This window comes from Lactuca virosa, chromosome 5 (assembly GCF_052849685.1).
Source record: "Lactuca virosa cultivar CGN04683 chromosome 5, Lactuca_virosa_CGN04683_v6, whole genome shotgun sequence".
NCBI lineage: Eukaryota > Viridiplantae > Streptophyta > Magnoliopsida > Asterales > Asteraceae > Lactuca > Lactuca virosa.
In genome coordinates, this window is record NC_136430.1 from 340063014 (window position 1) to 340071436 (window position 8423).

The following is an 8423-nucleotide window of genomic DNA, read 5'->3' on the forward strand; positions in this document are numbered from 1 at the left end:
CCTAAGGCCCAATTCTAACTTATTAAACCTAGTTTACCCATGGTCCATCAAAGGCTCCCTAAGGACCACTAATGGCCCAATTTTCTAAATTGGGCCCAACACTTCAAATGGGCCTTTTCACAAGTCCAATAAGTCCTTAGACCAAAATAAATAATCTCAAATGGCCCAATAAGGCCCAAAAGGCCCAATACTTCTAATTCCAAATTCCGGGCCCAAAACTATGCTCCACAGTAGGCCACATGGCCCAATAGTACATACTCAGCACTCTAAGGCCCAAAATCCAAGGTATGGGCCAAACCGAGGCCCAAAACACGCCAAGCCCATATTTGTTGAGTACGCGGGGCGTACTCCTCTGTACGCTAAGTGTACAGGCTAAATGGCGTGTACGCTGTATGTACCTGCATCTACGCCCAACGTACTTCCCTGTTAAGTCACTTTTCCCATTAAGTGTTTAATACTCTAATACAAAGGCTATAATTACAGATCCAAGTCCTCTTTAATGTCTTGATCCATAAAGTCGATCACTTGGTGGCTTGCAACCCACCAAATGAGCCCAAACATTGAATAATAGCAACTAACTCCATTGAAATGGCTAGATCTCATGCATGGTTACATAAAGGCCTTAAAGGTTGAAACTTTACTGCTAAGGGAAGGCTTTGAGCTCCAAGGGTGGCAACCCTAAGCTCAAAAACGAAGTTGCATGATAAAGATCCAACCTTTTGACCTAGAAAGGTCCAAATCTCCATCATCCTAGATCTAAGCTTCTAAGAGGAAAGTTAGGAGCTTTATCCCTCCTTTGAGTGCCAAAAGATGAAATAGTCCCAGATCCTTGAGCTCAAGATACTCAAGTTCTTCTTCTTCAACTCTTTTTCTCTTCTTCCAAGCCTTTCTTCACCAAAAATTAGCTCAAAAGGTCAAACACACACAAAAATGGAGTATGAGGGCGAATTAGGGTTTTCTGAGGGTAAGGGGCTGGTAAGGAGGCCAGGGGGCTATAATGGGGTATTTATATGTCTTAAACCCTAAAAATTAGGATTTTGGCATCTTCTCACGTACGTTGCGCGTACTCCTGGTACGCTGCGCGTACGTGTGCGTGTCCCCCGCATCCAAGGCGCCTCTACGCCCCACGTACACCAAGGCTACGCCCAACGTACGTCTTATGGGCAGCCCAAAATCTCGGCCCACTTGCTTAAGGTCCATTCCAAAATTCCACTTGTCCCATTATTAGTCCAATTAATAAATATTAATTACTTAATTAAATAATACCTCGAGAGACGGATGTTACACCTGGCAGCCGAGTAAAACCCTGATCCCACTCTGGTGCCCTCGCCGTAAACAATTAGTTCTCCCCCACGTGGGGGTTCGAACTACTACCCGCTGACCCTCATAGTCAATCATGGCACCGGAGCGACTAAGCCAGTCCATACCCACGATCACACATATTATTGGGTTTGTGAGCATTCTAACACTCCTATGGTGTACATGCAACCCTAGATGCTTTGGATCTATGGTTTCTCTAATATACATGCAAACTTTTTTTTGCAAAGCATCATCCTAACTAGCATACAATGGAGTATCTTTACTACAAAATTCTAGTTAGATAACATACCTTTTGTTGTAGCTGGAATCCTTGGACCTTTAAGAACTTAGCACCAATAGTATGAATGCCTCAAATGGAATCACAACACACCTAGGAAAAAGAATAACTTGATAGAAGGTGTCTTGCACTCAAATTCGGCTAGCTCTTCTAAAGAACACATGTGTGTAACCGATTTCATGAGCTAGGGGCATCTTATATAGTGTGGCTTAATTAGGGTTACACCATGCAAACCCTAATGTGCATGACCTTCCATATTCCTCATGGTCCATGGGTTTAAACCTCCATGGATCATCCATGGGTCACCACATGGGTTTATCCCAACATAAAGAACTATGGATCATAAGCCCGCATTATAAGAATGAATGATTTACATAATTAATCCCCATATATTTAATTAGTCTCTTTTGATCACATAATTAATTCCAAATTAATTCTTGATCAATACTAATTAAATAATATGATTTCATATTAATATATTAGAACTTATAATATATTAATAAACCATAAATAACCTCTTCTCAAAAGTCCATCCTATCAAATTGTCCTGATGATATGCAACCCAAATGGACCATGTTACTCTGGGGTCAAGTACATACCAATAATAGTTATGGGCTTAGACACCTAATCCAACACTCTCCCACTTGGATAAGTCTAATAACTATTATTGCAAGTACAACTCCACAACCCAACTAGCAATCGTAGCTCTTAAAATCCGCTGTCGAACTTTGACATAGTCAATGATGCGTCCATTAGATAAGGGATCATATATTCCTCCATTCTAGATATCATATGGACTGAGACATGGAGTATAATCATTCTCGTTGTTCATCTGTTGTTTCCCGATTTTTGATTTATGACGACCAACTAATTGAACAAATCAAATCAGTCCGGACTTGGCCAAGCACTTAGGGTGTCATCACTAAATCATCGAGGGGCCCACAGATATCGCTTTTATCCCTCTAAGGGTAAAAGTAATGGATAAACTTTGACTCAAATGCTTTCTTGTACTTACTCATTAAATCACACACAATAATATGTTTTATAACACCAAGTTACTGGTGCGTTTACATATGTGAATGTGCAACTGACTTGTAAATAACAACTCACATGTCTTGGTTTTAAGAATATAAGATATTATCTTCTTATGATCACTCGTGATAAAATCCATGAAATGATTCAAATGAGTGTGGGTTGAATCCAATACTCGAATCCTATTCCAAGAGTACTCATGAACACTTCAGCTATGTCTAAAACACCTAGACAAACTACAGACCCATTCATGACAGTCTTGCCTCAATACCTACTTCCAAAGTATGATCGACTGTGGATGGTTTGAATAACCTAGTTATTCGGGAAGTCAAAACATGCAAAATGAAACACAATAATAATACTAATCCTATATGGCCCAAAAACTTTTGAGTCATATTGATTACTCATTATTCATTGTATAATGTTTCGAATAATCAACTTAATACTTGAATTAAAACAATAGTTATGCCATGCTCCAAGCATGTACACTATGTTTGTCTAAACAATAGTTATGCCATGCTCCAAGCATGTACACTATGTTTGTCTAAACAATAGTTATGCCATGCTCCAAGCATGCACACTATGTTTTTCTATGGTCCTTACTTTGTGAAATAGATCAATTGAACACATCTTTAGAGAAACTCATTTCACAATTCCAAATCTTTATCACCAGTGTAAGAATTCCAAATTCTTGTCACTGCCAGAATGTGTTAGATTCTAAACTATCATTTAATGATTCCTTTGTAATGTCTGGGTACCAAAAGTCACGGAGACTTGACCAACGATATTACAAAGTATTCCTTTAGAGATTGTTACAAGACAATTCCATGGAAGCGAAGTCTCAAATTCAAAGTACATTCCTTTGAACATCCTTCTTGCATAAAAGTTTGTAACCACAGATTCCTAATATCCAACGCCCAATATGAAAACATTCCATATTTGCCATATGACAACCCATTATTAATATAATATTTTCTATTTATAATAATGTCGATATAGTCCATCCATTACTATACATCCAACTGCCCTTAAGTGACCAATCCTCGGTGAACCTTAGATTGTCCTTTAACAGTTGTTTAACCACTTTAGTCATATCCGGTTCTATCTCTTTTTTCCCTCTTAGTGCCCTAGGCATTTGGAAAAAATATTAGAATTGATGAATATTATAGCACATGTAATTGATCCTATACCCGAAGCATATAGGACATGATCCATGATGTCTTACATAAAGACATGACACTTGACCAGTATTTTGCTATAATATTTCTATTTGCCATGTTCTCATCATTCGAATTATGAAAAGGGATGTCGTAATCATAGTCGAATTTTGAGAACGCAATTATCACATCCATATATAGAATTTCCTTATGTTGAACCATTCCAACATAACATTCATATATATATATATATATATATATATATATATATATATATATATATATATATATATATATATATATATATATATTTGACTAAATCTGATTAAAATCTCAATCTAAGCTTTTAGATTTGAAATGAAGTATGAATTCATCTCCCTTAATAATAGCAAAACAACTTTTCAAACCCTGCAACTTGCGAATTGAAACTTTTGTTTTCTATAATTAACATTGCTAACTTGCAACATTCATCATAATTGATTATGTTCCCACTAGCATAATAATCATTACTTTTAATAGCATAACATTTATGCTTCTACTAGCTTTGACATGTACCCATAAATCAGTTGGACTTCTAGAAATCAATACTTATTAACATTCATTACCAAAGTTCAGATTTCTGATACGAGATGCTTTGATAAGACTTTATCTAGGCTTCTCAAACTCATACACCTTTCCTTAGATAGCTCACATGTGTGTCTAAACAATTTAAGAACTTATAGCAATAAGTCTCAAATGTTTAGACTTTTTTCCATTCCTCACAATTCGAATTATGAAAAGGGATGCCGTAATCATAATCAAATTTGAGAATGCAAATATCACAACTGCTATCTCCTTAAAATCTACTTAGTAAAAGCGTTTCATTACCATCATTTTCATGAATCGGAGAGAAACCTTATGAAACTTAGATTTTATGGTGTATGTGTTCCTATCCATGTGACTTTGCCAGAACCATAATCACAAGACAAGGTTTGTGACAAATCCAAACTCATATGGACTGAACCTGTTCAATCTTAATTTCTTGCCACCTGGCAGCACAAGGGCCTACCATTGCTTCCTAGTTGTTATACAAACAATTGAGAACTCATAGAAATCACATGCATAGTCAACTTTAACTGGAATGGGCACCGAAACAAGAATATGTCAACACGATAGGTTACAAACCTCAAGTCGTGTGCTAGTGTTTAACAATAGGTTTACTCTTGATTAGTTCTTGAAACTTTCAAGATCTTTAAGACTCCCACTGACCTCTTGACATATAAGATTTACATTGTCAAGGAACATTACTTGACAAACAAATATTCAAGAGTTAGTTGGGTTTCTTATCAAGACAAACACTTCACACAATTGGCCTTATTTGGTCTTTGTTTTATCCAAAACATCACAACTTACCAAATTCAAATGTACAAGAGTAGAAAACATTTCACTCTACATTTGATAAGTGTTATAAACCTTTATCAAGATTATGTCACTCAAGGCTCAATCTTAGAGTATGACTCTAAGACTCGATTTGGAACGAAGTATGATTCACCTTTTTGATTTAACCATTCCAACAATTCACGATTCCTTTTCTTAGCCATAGAAATGCACTAAGATGACCTTAGAGATATGGTTTTCATAATTATTAAGATGATCATAAAACATGATACTAAAGTACTCTCCCATCTTTTCAGATTGGAGAAACTTTTATCTTTCTGCCTCATTTGATTCTTCTCATTCGTTCTGCCATACATTGAAACTTTTCCAATGATTCAGAATTATACTTAAACTTGTAAGCATAACCATATTTATTAAACTTTAGTAAATCATGACGAATAGTCTTATCGTTCTCTGTGGTGGACCTGATCAGCGCACACCCAGTGTACCTAATCCCCTACTCCTTCACCTGACTCACATATTCATGTGAACAAGGAATTAGTCTTTAATTTCCCAAAGACGAAAATTCTTATTCACCATACAATACAAGTTGCATGATTCCAAGTTTCTATCCAACTGAAACTTGGGTGATGAGAATCTTTCCTTATTTGGAAATTTTCGACACTACCACAAAAGAAAGAATCAAATTCATATTGCTAACATAGAAACATACAAACATCAATTTTCACAAATGCCATTGCAAGGAGATATAATAAAATAAAAAACAAATTTTTATTTATTTATAAAATACGGAAAAAACTTTTCCTTACAATGCAATTACAAATGAAAACTATGTTATTACATATTTCCTAGCAATCTATCATAACTCCTAAGCAGCAGCTCAAAAATCCGATCTTCGTACCATGCAATTGAAATCCATTTTCGCGATCAGATTCAACATACTCTTACTTTTAAGCTTCCTTCCCTTTGCTTGATCCTACAAAACATCAAAATGTAACCTTGTCACATCATGTATTAAGAATCAATAATTAGGAACTTAACAGAGTTAGATAGTAGACTTACCTGAAGCAGAACCATACAATCTGACTAAAGTTCTCAGGTAGTCAGGGCAGCTTCGATTCCAATGTCCATTTCCTTGGCAATAGAAACAAACAGGCTCATCGGGAATGGCATATGGAACAATCTCAGATTTGGCCTTTCCCTTATGATCAAGACTTTTGATCATGGCCAATTCCTTTCCTTTAGGAGAAGGAATCATTTCTGGGATATCCATGTCATTGCCCATGTCAGCTTGAGAGGTAGATCTTCCAGTCAAATTTGCTTGACCATTGCGCCAAATCATTGCTGATTCAGCAGCAATCAGCAACTAAGTAAGATTAATAAGGGTCATGTCGTGATCTGTCACATAGTAGTCTTTAACAAACTCACTATATGACTCGGGAAGTGACTAAAGAACCCAGTCAATAGCCAACTTCCTTGGGAACACGACACCCAACATTCTCAGTCTGTCAATGTGTGACTTCATATCCAAGACATGTGCACACACAGACTTTCCATCCTTGTGTTTTCTATCCAATAGGGCTTGAGTGATCTTGAACTTTTCAAGTCTTCGAATTTGTGTGTTAGGCAAAATAATTGGAGGAAGTGGAGGAAATGAAGTATGATTTTCACGATCCAACCATGGAACATCATCTTCAAGAGGAGAGCTTGTTCCAAAAGATTTTGGAAGACCATAGTTGTCTGAACCAGACATCTACGTGGGAGAAATTCAAATTAGTTGATCTAAGTCCTTAATATAACACCCAAATGAAATATTAAGGCTAGGACCCAACACAATATTTTACAATTCGGAATAGGGATGTCGTAATCCAATTGCAAAATATTTGAAGGTAGGTAATTGACGATTTACCAATTTCCACAATGAAAAATGAAATTTATCATTAGGTTTTAAATGGATTGAAACTCCTAGATCCTTTGAGATTCATTGAACAATTCAATGGCATGTTTAAATCTCGATTGTGCCCTTCAAGTTTGTGACTGGGATGTGATGGGTTTGAGCCATAAGAACTTTCCTATGTGCACATGAAAACCCTAATGCTTGGATCTAGGTTTCTCTATTGAACATGCAATTTATCCAAGTCTTGCAAACCCTAGATCTAGTGTATAAAATTCGAATTAGACAATAGAAACTCAGATCAAGATGATTACCTCTTTGTAGCTTGCTTGATTCTTCTTGTCTTGGAGCTTCGAGTCACAATTGTCACTCCTCTAATGGCTTACAAACACCAACTAGCAAAAGGATGATTTGGAGAGAGGAGAGAGAGATTGAAATCGGCCCTAGGGTTCTAGGGAAGCAAGTGTAGCCGATTTCCACAACCCAAGGGGTCTATTTATACTGTGAGCTTCTAGGGTTTCAGCCAAAACCCTAATGGACAACTTAATCACCAAGCAACCCATGGAACCTTCTGGATTAAGGCCATGGACGAAAATATGATGGACTCCCTTCATAATTTCGTTCACCCCTTGCTCCATTGGGTTCCCCAGCCCAATAACTCAATTATCCAATAATTGCAGTTCAGTCCCCTATATTCAATTAATCTCTTTTAGTCACCAAATTAATTCTTAATTAATCTATGACTAATATTAATTAAATAATATGATTATTCCTTTAATATATTATTCTCATAATATATTAATAAATCATAATATCTTCTCTCTCTTCATAAATCACCCTGTCAAGTTGCTATGGTGAAGGAAACCCAAAAGGACCATGCATAACCGGGTCAAGTACTTACCAAATATAGTTATGGGCTTAGACACTAATCCAACAGTCTCCCACTTGGATAATTTTAGTAACTACAAATGCAAGCCTAATCCGATTAGCAATCGTAGCTCTCAAAGACGCTGTCAAACTCTCATCTTATCAGTAACCTGTCCTTTAGATAAGGGATCGTATAATCCTCTGTTCTAGATATCATGTGGACAATTACATGGAACATAGTCATACTTATTGTCCATCAGTTAGTTTCTCGATCTCAGATTCATTTGACATAAAACTTAATTGAACACATCAATTCAGTCCCGACCGGGCCCGACACATAAGTCAAATTAAATCATCGAGGGGACTGATATCGCTTTTACCCTCTTAGGATAAAAGGAACAGATAAACTTCAACTTATATGCATTTATTATCCATTAATCAAATCATACACAACAATGCGTTTTATAACATCAAGTTCCTGATGCGTTTACGCATTACC